At 49.6% G+C, this 14,629-nt stretch overlaps 1 protein-coding gene across 7 annotated transcripts in view; it reads left to right on the top strand.

Moving 5' to 3' along the window:
* ATXN7L1 (ataxin 7 like 1) overlaps positions 1-14,629 on the top strand; it is a 218,317-nt gene that overhangs the window by 61,734 nt on the left and 141,954 nt on the right. Inside the window, exon 1 of one of the 7 annotated variants that reach the window (XM_032484202.1) lies at positions 5,944-5,947. The exons of the other annotated variants lie outside the window; for them this stretch is intronic. The gene's annotated coding sequence lies outside the window, so the exon portion shown is untranslated. Of the gene's footprint in view, positions 1-5,943; positions 5,948-14,629 lie in introns of those variants that run through there. 7 annotated transcript variants of the gene reach the window in all.

Here is a 14,629-nt window from a genome sequence, read left to right as displayed (position 1 = left end):
GGAAATGTTGGCTGCAGTGATGGATGTTGTTTTCAATAATATTATTTTATCAATAAATCTTCCTCTTAAGATTCTAGCATAGGCCAGACCCTGGCCGGCACCTACCACATGGCATCAGTGTTTGTAGAAACGTCAGGCTGGCATGTCAGTGGTTTCATAGGGCTGCCCCGGAAGTCCTGCCCCTGCCTTGTGACTTGGAATGGAGGCTTATCTCCTCTGGGGTGGAAGGAGGGGGCACAGTTCCTGTTCATCTCCAACAAGAGCTCCGCTCTTCTCCGAACTTAACACTGTTTCTGCATCTTACCTTGGTAACGGGGTGGGTTGTGCTGGCTCTTCGGGAGGCCCCTTTCATCAGGCTTTTGTAGAGATGAGACAGTCAGGCCCTTTCTGTCTTTTCACATCAAGGGGTTAGGGTTGCCTTTTTCTGGGTCAAGTTGGGCTCAGCCCGGCTGTCACTCATCCTGAAAGGCACATCAGTGCAGGAAAGGCAGCCTAGGGGACCTGATAGGGCCTCCAGGGCAGAAAGGAGACCTGGGCCATGCCTGTCTGGCCTCAGGGGCATGGCTGGGCCCAGGTGCCCTGGCTGAAGGCCGCCTTCTTCCTCTTCCTCTTCCTCTTCTCACCAAAGGAGTCCTGTCTACTAGAGGGTAAGGTGGGGCTGAAACCTAACCAGGGCTCCACCCATCCCTCCCCTGCGGTGGCCCCTTTCTGAGCTGCCATCTGTGGTTGGCTGGTGGCCACTCAGCTGGACCAGAGAGGGGACAGTATTCAGGCCCTTTCTCTGTTTGCTGGGGAGGCAGGTCGACAGATGAGTCTCACTCCCATGCTTTCCCTTCCCCCTCTCGGCTCGTAACTGGGTGAAACCATTTAAAATGATACTGTTTTTATGGGAAGGGACCTTTGGGGGAGTCTAGCCCAGTATTGGGTTGATCTGCTACATCAAACTCCCCTGAGAAGCTTTGTATTGTTTCAAAATACAGATTCCTGGGACTCACTCCTAGAATTTCTAATTCAGTTCGTCTGGCTACAAGCCAAGAATCTGTACCTTAAAAGTGAGAGATGCTGCCACAGACCTCGTCCCATAGCCTTGTTTCACTGGGGGAGACGGGGGCCGGGGCACTTTGGGGACCCAGAGAGGTCTTATGCCTTGACAAATTAGTGACTGAAGAGGTCTGAAGCCCCAGATACGGTCATCTTCTCTCAACAGCCAGGGCCGGAGTTGTCCCTCTGCTGGATGGGATCTGGGTCCCTGGGGTGATTGCCCCAGGGAAGCTGAGGAAAGAGCCAGGGCAGAGAAGAGGGGCTCTTCAACTGTTCCTGGAAAGGGCCTGTGGTATATGTGCCTTTACCCCTCCATCACCACCCTCCCCAGCCTCCCAGGACAGTGTCTGGGGCCCCTCTAAGACCCACCACTGCTTGCAGCTGGAGAGTGTGGTGTGTGACCTGCACTGGGGTCCAGTTAAGAGTCTTCTTTGAAGATGGTGACCCAACTGGGCAGATTTGACACAGAGGTAGATTGGAGACCAGGTCTAAGTTTACCACGCCCTGAGCACATGTATCTTCTGATCCGAGCATTTGGTCCTTCTGGAAAGATGAGACTGTCCAACGAGACCTGGCCCTGCCCCTAGCAGTTTACTAGGGAAGCCTCTAAAAAAGCAGGTGCAGACCCCACAGAGACAGGCTGTTCATCTGGATTGAACACAGCATCTATACCAGGAAAACAAAAATACACGCACCCTGGGCAGCCCTGGAAGGGGACAGCTGTGCAGGGTGCTAGAGGAAGCCTCCTGCCACTGGAAACTGAGCGCCCAGAGCTGCACTTGCTTTGGGAAAGCCTCTTCTTAAAAACCGCTCTCCCCAGGGCTGCCGATGGCATTTGTGCTGGGGAGGCCAGCTGCAGGCCTGCGGGGGCTGGAGGAGCAGGCTGCACTGCGGTGCTGGGGCTGATAGTGTTCCAGGAAGGTGGGTGATTTTTTTTTTCTGGTAAGTGAGAAGCAGTTTGATGGCACTATGAAAAAGCTTCCCCAGGCATGCAGACCTTAAGTAAATAAAAGCACAAAAATAGATTTTTCAAACTGTGTCCTTCTAGAGCATAGTAGGATTTACTGAGAAATTGGATTGAGTTCCCCCTGACTCACCTAATTCCTGAATGCAGGAATTCAGAGGAAAAGTGTGTGTTTCCCACGGCCGTATCTGCTGAAACAGGGCCGAATGCAGGGCTTACGGCTCTTAATGGGTGACCTTTGGAAAGTCAGCTGGGGGTGTCTGAACAGCACGCTGGGGATTGGGGCTGAAGCTTAGCGGGGCCACCCCTATATCTGAAGCCCTATTCTAGGGAATGAGAGAGAAATTTATTGCAGAACTCTGCTCTGCCTGGATGTTATAAATGGCTTCCCTGCAGGTTTGCTGGCCACTGGGCAGCCCTCGGGAGAACAGGGGTGTTTTTCCAGTGGTGATGAGGGCTTGGCCCTGAAGCATCCACACCTTGATTCCTCTCCCCCGGGGTATCAGGACTGCGATCTGCTGGATAGCCAGCCCAGTGCTGGGTTTAGGATCTAACCACAGAGCACAAAGGAGGTCTTCTCCTGAGCCAAACCTCGAGAACTAGAATACCCAAACACCATTAGCATCATTTTTTAGGTGGGTTTTCAGAAGCCAGGCTTTACCTGGCCCCAGTCAATCCAAGGACCTAAATATAGTGCCCTAGACCACCTTCCACAGAGTTTAGGTTCCAGAATGGAACTTTATTATGGATAAGAACTGGTGGAGTGCTGGTCTACCGGCTCTCTGAACGAATTTAAGAGCCTTGATTTGGAAGCCTTGCCGAGATGTTAATACACCCACTATGGTGAATTTCAAACGACCAATGTGAAGTCACTAAATGTGGAATTGGGAAGAGAGGCACACAGTTACTCCAGCTCACCACTGGACCATGTCTCTGATGCATAGTTCCAAAGAGCTTACAAGCAGAGGTACCTAAGAGGAGCACACCAAGCCACATGCCAGGGGTACCCACAGTGGCACCCCTACATGTACAGAAAACTCCTCCCCCTTGGCCGGCAGAACCTTTTAACCAGCAAGAGGTTTCATATGAGCCAACTAACACTGGATGTACCGGTGAGTGTCTCCCCTTTAGTAGTTTCCTGGACAGTGATTGGACAGATTGTTTGGGTTTATCACATCCCTTGAGGAACTTGTTTAAAGTGCATCCTTTTGGGCTCCACTCCTAGAGAATCTCATTCTATAGATCTGAGACAAGGTCAGTCTATATTCGGCCACCAAATTACAGGTAATAGTCACACTTTAAGAAACCCTCATTGACTGTTTACTCACCCTATGGCTTTGATGACTGAAAGTGCAAGATCCGGTGGCTTTTAACATAATAATTTTATTCTCATCACTCACTGTTTTGCTCCCAGTGAAACAGGGTTGTTTTCTTAAAGTCCCATCTTGCAAAATTAGATTCCAAATCATAGTAATAGCTAACGTATATTGACAGCATCCCAACCACCAGACATCGAATGTGTGTTGCCCCATCTTATACTGACAGCTGGCCTAATGTTACCATCCCCATTTTGTAGATGAGGAAACTGAGGCCCAAAGGAATTTTCCAAGGAGGTGGTGCTAGGAGTAAAATCTAGGCAGGCTGACTCCAGAGCCTGCCTTCTAAGCATGACACTGAGCTGTCTCTGTAAAATAATGTTTTTCTGCAAGTCTTTGGCTTTTGACTTAGTTCAGTTCAGGCTACAGTTCAGTTCAATTTCATGGACATTTGAGTACCTATAAAATCCTGGCACTGGCATAAGTTACCCCATTTAATCCTCCCAGCAATCTTGTGGGGAGGAAATGACTACTCTTTTCCAGAACCGGAAAGGCAAATCCAGAGAGGTCCTGTGGCTTGCCCAGTGTTGCACAGCCGGCTCAAGGCAGAGCAGGAATTAGTTGCTTATCCCACTGCCCCACAGCTGCCCCCACTGTCTCCTATGTGGTCCCTTGGTCCAAAGTAAGGCCGTTGAGGCATTGGCACTCCTTTAAGCATTTGAGCGTGTTTCTGACCATCTTAACGTTTGACTGTTAAATGTCTGAGTCAGTATATAAAACATCAGCGTACAAATGGGGGCAGATAGGTATATCTATCCGTAAGCCCCCAGTACAGTGGGCTAAGTGCAGGGGTAAACGCAAGGAACTGTTCAAATACAGAGAAAAGTAATTGTCTCTGTGGGAAGCAGGGAAGGCTCCCTGGAATAGGTCTCAGTCAAGCTGGCCTGAAAGGATGTGCAGGACTTCGGTGAGGATGGAATTAGGGTAAAGGAGGGGCAGTGATGGGGGAGGACGTGGGAGCAACTGAACCTGGGACTTGGGGGCAGGGCTGGATCCCAGAGCCTCAGGAACCTCGCTGAGAGTCTATCTCCCTTTTCTCCCCGGGCTCAGAACTAGCTTCATGCTTGATTTGTGATTGAAGACACTGTGATTTTTCTCCTCCAGCTGATCGATCCTTTTTTCCATTACATTAAAATAGGTTTCTGTAATCCTCTCTATGGTGGATTTTTTTCTTCCTTGGCCACAGTGCTCAGAAGGCCACCACCAGCACATCTGCATGGTTGCCAAGTCAGTGTGACTGATTTGAGAAGCCTGGATGTGAGGATGCTCAGCACCTCTTCGTTTTCTTAGAGCAAAGGTCCTTCCTGTCCCTTACAAGCACTGCTGCCATGGTAGGTCCAGCTGGAGTGGCTCTGCCCCAACCCTGCCCCATAGGCACCCCTTTCCCAGGGGGATGCCTTGGGATATCTGTCCACCACTTCCTGCAGTCTGGCTGTCCCGATGGCTTGAGTGCTTCGGACACTGATTCCTAGGGGCATTAAGCAGTTCTCACCACTGCCCTCTGGCTATGCCAAGTGGATGCCTCTCATAACAGAGCCAAATGGCACGTTTACCTCTGAGCTCTGGCAGCATCATCTGGGTGATCATTGTAATCTTAAAGGGCACATGTGGGGCTCCATAGCCTTGACAAAAGGGAAAAAAATATCGCTGCCGCTTCTTTGCCAGTTACGGGTAACCCAACTCTGCTTTGCACTCAAAGCCACTGACAGGAGCCACAGGACCCAGAGATCCCTTACCATAGACCCTCTGAGTAGGACTCAGCTCCCCACTGTCGTGGGACCCCACAGGGCCACCAAGCACTGGGACTGCCTCGCGTGCCTGGCCACAGTCTGACTGGTGCTGAGTCTGAGCCTCTTCATCCCCGAATCTGCAGGCGGAGCATTAATGGGACCCCCATCGCTGAGCGGGGGTTTGCGTGTCCTCAACTTTCTGGGTGGGCGTTTTCGTGACCCTGCACTCTCCGCCGCATGTTCCGGTGGCATCTGTAGCAATAACCTGGTAGCTGAGGCCTGCTGCAGGGCGTCACCTGGAGGCCTCTGCTTATGCCTTTAAAAGTGTCACATTTCCCGCATTCAGGAGGCGCTGCTGGTGGGCTTCTTCTGGACTCTGCTCTCAGCGTGGTCCTCATCCAAGGACTCGCCCAGATTGCTGTTCTGGGATGGGTGGAGGGTCTCTGAGGTGGATGCCGTCTGGCCCCTCCAGACAGTTTCTGAGTTTACCTCTAGACAGTGACTGAGGGCCTCATGGAAGTGCTGCTCCCGTCATGGTTCTGGTTGGAGCAGGGCTGTGAGAGGCCTCAGTCCGCATGGTTGACTCCCACAGACCTCAGGGGACCCCAGACCCACCATGTCCCTTTGCCCTGGGCTCTTGGTTTTCTTTTCCTCTAGGCCCATGAGTCTCAAGAAGCAAGATGGCAGGCGTAGGGGTGCTCAGAGCAGCGTCTTTTGAAAGCCTACAGTCTATTCAGGTTTCAGAGAGAAGGCTGGATTCGGGGAGGGCTTCGATTCAGACTCCTGCTTGGCTCCTGTGCTGGAAATGGGGGAGATGGAGCTGTGCATGAGGCTTAGTCCGTGCTCTCGTGAGGTTCACGGTGCAGCCCCTGAAAACCAGCTGATTTTTTTTGGCCATTGTCTAGGTTCTTTTTTAAATTTAATTTTTAAGATTTTTATTTATATTTTTAAAGCCGTATCTCACCCTTGTCACCCCAAAATGGAGCATTTGTAGCAAAAAACCAGACTGAGACCGAGTTAAGTCCATCTCAGAACCACTTGGTGCTCAAAACTATAATGCTTCCCAACACAGGAAGAGAAATAGTAGAGAGAGATAAAAAGGTGAGAGGTGATAGATGAGATAGAGATGGATATGACAGGTATGACAGAGAGGTGGATGTGACAGATATGACAGAGAGGTAGATGAGATATAGACAGAGATAGGGATAGAATAGATAGATCTAGAGAGATGACTGATAGATAGAAATGATACAGATAATAGGGTGGGGAGGGTATAGCTCAAGTGATAGAGTGCATGCTTAGCAAGCACGAGATCCTGGGTTCAATTCCCTGTACCTCCTCTAAAAATAAATAAACCTAATTACCTCCTCCCACTGCTAAAATAAAATAATTAAATAATACAATAATAAATTTTTTTAATGATACAGATGCTATCATCTATGTGGGTATTATCTCTATAGGTAGATAAGTAGATGGGCAGGCAGCCCTCACTAACTCCTCTTAAGAATAAACCACTCAGATTTTGTGCTCTATTTACCTTTTCCAAGGATTTCCCTTGTAACACGGGTGTGGCCTCCTCCCCCTCCTCCCCACTGCCACACGCGTTCTTCTCCTGACACACTCCCTGACGGACCAGTCATCATAACTGCAGAGCCGGAAGGGAACTAGGGGACCAGTTAGTCCATCCTTCAGACTCAGCTTGCCACAACAGGAAAGTGGACCATTGTGTATGAAAAGACACCGGAGGAGACGTTTTTATTGATTTCCCCAACCCATTTAAGTTGTTCTCAGTAACAACCATTCTGTTCAGTCTGGAAATTCTCTTTGATCATAGCACGTCTTGTAAGGAAGAACGTCCTGTGTGGGTCACCACGTCCTCATCCCCAAACCTGCTGGCCCCTTTCCTGAAAGATGGCCCCCACCTCCTCCTCAGAGATCTCTTTTGGGTGGAGGTGGAAAGAGAGAAGGCATCACAGACTCTGCCAGGAGACCTAACCTGGACCCAGGAGATGCCCCAGGACGGAGGTGGGAGGAGTCGTCCCGAATTGGCTGGAAACTGGCCTCACAGACAAGCTTCTTAAACTTCTCTCACCAGGAAGGCTCAGGGGAGGAAAAGCCTATTCCAAAGACACAAAGCAAGGCCTGCTGAAGAAGAGGCAAGGGCAGATGCCAGGGGCCCTTCTGATTTTGTGAAAGCAAATATTATACCAACTATGGTTCTCAAGTAGGCGACAATGTTGGTGTAAAGATTTAAGTGACTGCTGAAGCTTAAATGACCCAGGCGGGAGAGCCTGGGAAGGAAGGGAGTGTGCAGCGACTTGTGACCTTTCCAGGGCATCATTGGCCCCTCCACTTGTCTACTCTTTAAGTGTCACTAGGCAGGAAAGCCTGGGAAGAGACTAGAATCTCCCCCAATACGTTGATGCTTCTTTTCTCTCTCTAACTGAGTCATGGTGAACTGTACAGTCTTTACTTCCAGGCCCTTCTCAAACATGCTGTACCCATACTGTCCTCTTCTCCCCGAACTTCTCCCCGGCTGGGCCAGGGCTCAGGGGCCAACTTGGTGAGGGGCAAACAGGGGTGTCCTGTCCATGCAGCTCGTCTCTAAGGCCAAGCAACCCTTGTGTAAGAATTGCTTTAGCCAGGTTACCTTAGCAAGACTTAGCAACCCACCAAAGTGGTTATGTGTTCCTCATCTGTCCTGAGGGCCAGAGGTGGGGATGTCAGGCCACAAGCCACCAGCTGACCAGGCTGGAATGATGGACAAAGATATGTCTGCTGGACAGGGAGGAGCCTGGGTGTCCCTGCAGCTGCTTAAAAGAGAGAGTCAGGGCTGCATTGACATCCCTGGGGACCCTATTTAGGGGCAGATGGTCGGCACTGCTGCCTAAGCCAGGCATAGGCAAAGGGGAGCCCTTTGCAGAATGATTCTCTTGGCTTCCGGGGTCATCACTGGCTGGCCAGCCAGTCAGATCCTCCGCTACATGGGGCTCAGATGGCTCGGTGTGTCCTGGGCTGAGCCTGCCTGCTGTGCTGGTCCAGGGTCAGGCAGGACAGAGCTAAAACAGGAAGAGGTGGAAGGAGTCTAGATCTTCCAGGTTCACCCACTGTCCTGATGTACCAGACACATTGCAGCCCCAGGTGAGGAAACAGAAAACAGGGCCAGAGGGAGCATCCCAGAAACACCCTAAGCCCACCCCAAACACTGGCTTTGAGGGGGCCATGGCTGGGAATGGGCGGGGAGTAGCCATGTTTGCCCGAGGAGGAAGTTGCCAGCCTTCATGGTCCTGGCACAGTGGGGGTGGGAATTAACCATGTCTGCGCTACAGTGGCCACCCGAGCACGCCTCCGTCTTGACTTCAGGTAGCACGTGTCTTCCAAGGAGCTCAAAGAATGAACAGACAATTATTGACCTCGTAATCTAAATGGATTACGCAGTGTGGATACTATAGGACAATGTATTGTCATTTACCACTTGCCACTTTGACAGAAGAGAAAATGAAGGAATATGGAAAGTAAATCAGCTTCTTGGGAACTTCAGCCTCGTTAGCTTATTGACATTTATTCAGCAGCCACCATATGCCGCACTGTTTGACTATGGACACAGGAAAGGCAGTAAGTCATGATTCCTGTCTTCAGGAAGATCCCAGTCTGGTGAGAGAGGTGTAAACCAGTGAATGACTCCAGTGCAGCCTTAGGAAAGCTCTGGTCACGTGGCTGAGGGCATGCCGCTAGGGAGGGAGGGAGACCCTGCCTCCCCTCTGGGCGTGTCAAAGGAGGCCTCCCAGAGGAGTGGATGAGTGAATTAGAGAGACAGAAAGAAAGTCATAGATGATAATGCAGCATATGTTTGACATCCTTACAGTGTGCCAACCCCTCCACAAATATGTTGTCTAATCCCCGATGAGGAAACAGAAGCTTAGAGGGGTATGCCAACCACCACAATCAGGATTTGATCTCAAGGCTGCCTGACCCCAGAGCTCAGCTCTCAGGCTCTGCATTTTATAAGGCACACCTCTGTTAGGTTTTGTTTTTTTTTTTTCTTCCCCAAACTCTGGGCCTCAGTCACCCCACGGGTCCAGCTGCATCCTGTCTGTCTTACCTCCTTGTGCCAGGGGGTGGGAGTTCTGTGGGGTCTGAGTGGGAGCCGGAGGGGAGGCTGGTGGGAAGGGTTGGCCTGGGGAACACCCCAGACCCAAGTGCAGCCAGCTTGCTTGAATACACCATGAATGTGGGTCCTGGGGAAGGAGGGAGGGGCTGCCTCATGTGGCCACCTGGGCTGGTTGGCGTTTGTGGGTGGGTTGGGATGGGGAGTCGGAGGGGATGGTTCATGCGGCAGACTGGAGAGCTTCCACCTGCTCCCAGACCTAGCGCCTGGCTCCAGCCTTGAAGGGAGTGCCTCGTGGCCCAGCCACAGCCAGAAGATGCTGGGGCCTTTGGAGTCCTTGGTTTATAAGAGAAAAAAGGCTCTGTGCCTGCCGCCCGCGCACGCCGCCTGCCTACCCTCACTGATGCTGCTCACTGTGCTATGTGCTTTTCTAGTCCTGTTTCAGTTTCCGTTTCCAGATTTCATTGTTTTTGAAGCCTTCACAGTCAGGCCCTGGGTTATCAGAGATCTGAAAAACGGAAAGTGACTGCATTTTTTTTTTTTTTTTTAATTTCCCTCGAGGGGAGTTCAACATTCTGCTGGGGAGTGGGAGGCATCAGGTCTGAGGTCATTGCTTTGAAAACCCCACGTTGTTTTGTTCTAGGAATTTAAGGAGATTTGGGAGTTGGGGAACACATAGACTTGTGCTGTCAGAGCAAAGGAGAAAGGCTTTTTATACCCCCTCACTCTTTTTATTTGACATAAGTGATTAAAATGCAGCTGAAAACTCCACCAGCAGAGAGAAAAGACACATTAATAAAAACTGTATCATGAGCATGTTAAGATTAATCTTAATCTTAATCACAGCCTCTCCTGGTGTGAAAGGTGCTTCTCTGGAGGAGGCACACATCATTTTTGTAGGTGCCCTTCCATGTCCGGATTGGGATCTGCTTAGAGGCAGTCATGTGTGTCCTTTGAACCACGGCTACTGTTCTTCCCAATAACTTCCCCTGTCTGAGTTTATGTAAATGGAAGCCCACAAATCAAAACCACTACCAGCCACCAGCTCATCTTTCTGACAGTTTGCCAGGGAAGTCCAGTGGTACCTGCCATCCAGCCATCTTCACAGGGCCGTCGCATCTGCAGGTCCTACCAAGGTCTGTGGATCCATTACCCTCTAGGGGCAGATGCTCTCATTTACCTCCCTGGAAAGGGCTCAATATGTTGAAATTACATAAACATAATCTCAATTTTTTTCATTACAATGTTTTTTTTAGAGTCGGTTAAAAAGGGAAGCATAATTTTAAAATTCTATGAAATTGTTGTTATACCAGAGGCGTATGCTACCTTGACATTTTCCTAATTCCTATAGCAACCAGGATGGTTTCACAACCCTGGAAAAGACTGGGGAAAACCTGAGGCCATTTTCTGGGGCGTTATTTTTTTCCCAAGAAACTAAAATTCAAAGTTGTCTGTTTTGCCATCTTCCTTTTCCCACTGCGGGATCGTCTACAGCGAGCATCACCAATTGCTGATAAGCTGTCCCACTCCCTTCAAAGCGAGTGTGCTTCTTGCCGCTTCTCTGTGCCGCTGATTCTTCACTTGGTGTTCCCGCTTGCAAAAGGAAGCAATCAGTCCGTACTCACTCTTTCCTAAGTTGTTCATCTTTTTGCTCTCACCAGTTGTTGCTTTGCGATGCTGACATCTCGCACTCTGGAAGGTGTCCAGGGGCAAATTCAAAAGCACACAGCATCAAGTTTGATCCTGAATCTGCAAAACCAGCCATCTTCCCACCCAGGTCCCGTACAAATGGTGAATTGGACATGTCACCCTGCCTTTTCCTTAACAGCAGCCATTTTCACCAGGTGAATACTGGACGTCAACGATAGTGTATACACTCACAACTTTACTTGTCAGAAGTGGTCCCCTCAGAAAGCTGTTTACAAACTGCTCCTCCCATTTTGCCCATTTCTTTTTCAGTATCGACTTAAGAAACAGTTAATAAACTACACCAGGAAATCAGAGTTATTTTTCTACCTTCATAGGAACCATTCTGTCACCTCTTCCTCCACCCTGGCTGGGCTCTGCCCCTCCGTCCCTCCTCTGCCATCTGGGAGAGGAGAGGGAAGTAGGGTGGTGGTGAGGGAAAGGGGTGTTCAGGGGAGGTGAAGCCAGACAAGGCCTGTGGGAACCTACGTGCTGTCGGGAAGGAGGCCGAGGATGCCATAAGTCGATAAAACATGAATGCTATTGACAACTGACTCGGCCACAGGTGAGAATTCTACCAGAAGTTAAGGAGGAGGAGAAGGAAGGGCCTGCCTGCTTTAAATAGGGGCACTGAGAATAGCCTACGTGTGATACATTTGTAAGCAGCATTACTTTAATACTTTGAGACTAATCTGTGAATAATCTGCGTGAATAATGTCTAAGGAGGAAGCATTAAATTGACAGACAGTGGAAAGAACTCGAGTAACTTAAGTCTCCATTCCCCCACGCCCTCTTCTCACCACCAGAGCTGGATAAGTTGCAGCCTTTTTGTGCTCATCTGATACAGAAAGTAATCGACATGTTTACCTGGCTCTGTGGTTTATTTGTTCCTAGGTTAATGATCGATACCATTACCATACTTGTACATTAATATAAGGATTCTTAATATAATCCTCCCAAGTTCACAAGAGCCTTTCTGCATCAAACCTCATTTTCTCCTTTTCTATAACTAGGGAAGTTGATCCAGGGAAGAGTGATGCCACAGTGGGTGCTAGTCAGTAGTGTGCTGGTGAATGTTTTCACAACCAGCTCTTGAGGAGAAGCAGCCTGGTCTGTAGAGGATGCCACTTCCGGTGGTGAGTATAAGTCCCGCCGTGGCTGGTTCAGGCCCCGACCTGCCTCACTGAGTGCAGAGCGAGCAAGAGATACGATCAATGCCTGTGAGCTGGCACCATGGGGTTCAGCATATAGCTAATGACTAATGATTCAGTTCATGGCTTCAGACTCCCAGGTGACCACTGAGGACCAGCTTGGGCCTCTATAAATCCCCAGTTAACTCTCAGGCTCAGCCCCTAACTCACCGGATTGCCTCAAAGAATGTTTTTTAAACTTTGAGTTGTGACCCATTAAAGGGTCAGGAAATTGATTTCAAGATCTCAGTGAGCATTTTTTTTCAATGAAATAGAATAGATGAAACAAAAATGAATAGAACAGAACATATTAGAGTGTAATGGACATGTTCCAACAATAGGTGATGGATGGATAGATAGATGGGTGGATAGAAAGACAGATAAGATAGGTATGCATATGTGTACAGGGGGTGGGATAGAAACCAAAAAATACCAACCTCCTCTGCAAAATGGTGCTATGGAGGGTGCTCTTGCTTTGCTTATGATCAGCCCAGGAGGATGACTGAGGTCACCTCTGACTGCTGTAGCAGGGCTGGCATCGTATCTGACCTACAGTTGATTCGTTTGCAGTTGCAAAATGGGGCAAAACAGATAGGCGTGGCTTTGTCTGTCTGAGAGATGGTTGAACCACGTGTTTGAAACTGGGCAGAGTCCCATCATCTTTCTGCACGTTTTCTCCAGATCCAATGGCAGCTCTAGAGCTCTAGAGAGCGCTATCCCAATGGCTCTCAGCCCTCATCTTTCCACACACATGTACGATGGTACACTTGCTCCCACAGGAAATCCTGCAGGTCAGGGGACCCCCAGGGTCCCGAGGAGACCACCTGTGAATGGTCCTGAAGGAAAATCAAAGAATGTGCTGCCTGGAGCAAGAACTCTCCCACTGGAGAGAGAATGAGCTAGTTTTGAAAAACAGGGGAGAAGATCTTGATTCAGGCTTTCCCCATATGCTCTCCCAAATCCCTAGAGGAAGAAAATACAAGGCCAGGTAGCTTTTCCAAGCCATCGTAGCAACCCCGTGAGGCAGGAACCGTGAGCCATTTCATGGATGAGGAAACTGACCCTCAGAGAGGTTGGGCACCTTCCCTTAGGTTGCACAGCAAAGAACACTGTGCTCTAAACCCCTTCTTCTGACCCCAGGCCTGTGCAAAGTCCAGCGGCTCTTTCAGAGCCTGGGACAACCCATTAGTCATCCAGGAAACCCTTCCAAACTGGTTTCTTCATCTGCGAGGTGGAATCTCACTCTTACAAAAGACGTGGCCTTTTGCTAAGGAGGAAGCATGGGCTTTCGAGTAGGAATCTTTTCCTACTTAACAAATCACTGCTTTGGGAATCTCTTACCTTTGCTTCCTTCCCGGGAAAGTGGGATGATGGCAACTTCATGGGTTAATTATGAGGACTAACTAAGATAATGTTATCACATAAGGAAGTCTAGAAGGATACATATTCACATGCCAACAGTGGTTATCCCAAGGTGGTGTCATTGCAGGTGGTTTCGCTTTTCCCTTTTTTCCCCATCTTTGTTCAGAGGTTCACTGGTAAGTGTTTAACAACACAGCTCTCCAAAAGAAAAGACTAGACCCGATTTGTAGCGTTTGCCTGTTTCCGTGGTGTAATTGCCCATTTCTGTCTGGTTGATTTCAAGCTACCACCTTGATCTCACTAAACAAGTTGAGAGACTTGCACAGTTGGCTCTCGAAAGCTGGTACAAGCCCACTTCAACACACCACTGATTTTATTTTTAACTGTGTGCTGAAAGTTCTATTTGGGTGGTAAATTGAGAGAGAGAGAATTAGTTAACAGGACACCTAGCATGATGCCAGGCATAGTAGTTGCTAATGCTGCCTGGCCCCCAGCAGGCAGCCCACTGGCTGTGATGGCCTGGCCCCAGGCAGTGGTGATCTTCCAAGAAGCCAGGAGCCTGATCTTGCCTCTCATCGGCCAGGCTCTTAGAACCTGGGCAGCGTGTAGAGGAGACTCCAAGTTCTGGCCACTGAGGAATAATCAGGCAGGCCAGCAGGTCCTCTTGGTTTCCACAGGAGACACTCTCGGAGCACACGTGTACATGGTTGAAGCTGCCCTGGAGGAAACCAGGAAGGGTCCCAGTGGAGTGAGAGGCCTAGGGTAGGACACCACCAGGGTGGCCAGTCTCAGACCAGCCTAACTTTTACCTTCAACTCACTATACAGAAGTGTATGTGTGAGGGCGAGGGGAGGTCCCACAGGTTTCAGAAGGAATACAGATGTGGGAAAGCAACCAGAGGCCTGACGGGCCTTGGCAGATCATCAGGTGCACATGACAAAGATGCTCCCTGCATGACACATGTTCCCTGCACCCTGCATCTCAGCCCCTACAGCCAGACCAGCTTCTGGCACAGATTAGGTGCTCAAGAAACTTCTGTGAGCGCGCTTTTTTTTTTTAATGCGTTTCTTTCGTTCCTTTATAGCCTGATCTATTGCAGAAAAGATGTGAGGCAGCTCAGGAAATGCTGTTGAATAAATAAACGCCTTAGCCCTTGCCAGCTCCTGGTTTCA

This window comes from Camelus ferus, chromosome 7 (genome assembly GCF_009834535.1).
Source record: "Camelus ferus isolate YT-003-E chromosome 7, BCGSAC_Cfer_1.0, whole genome shotgun sequence".
Lineage (NCBI taxonomy): Eukaryota > Metazoa > Chordata > Mammalia > Artiodactyla > Camelidae > Camelus > Camelus ferus.
This window is presented reverse-complemented; position numbering and strand designations above follow the sequence as displayed.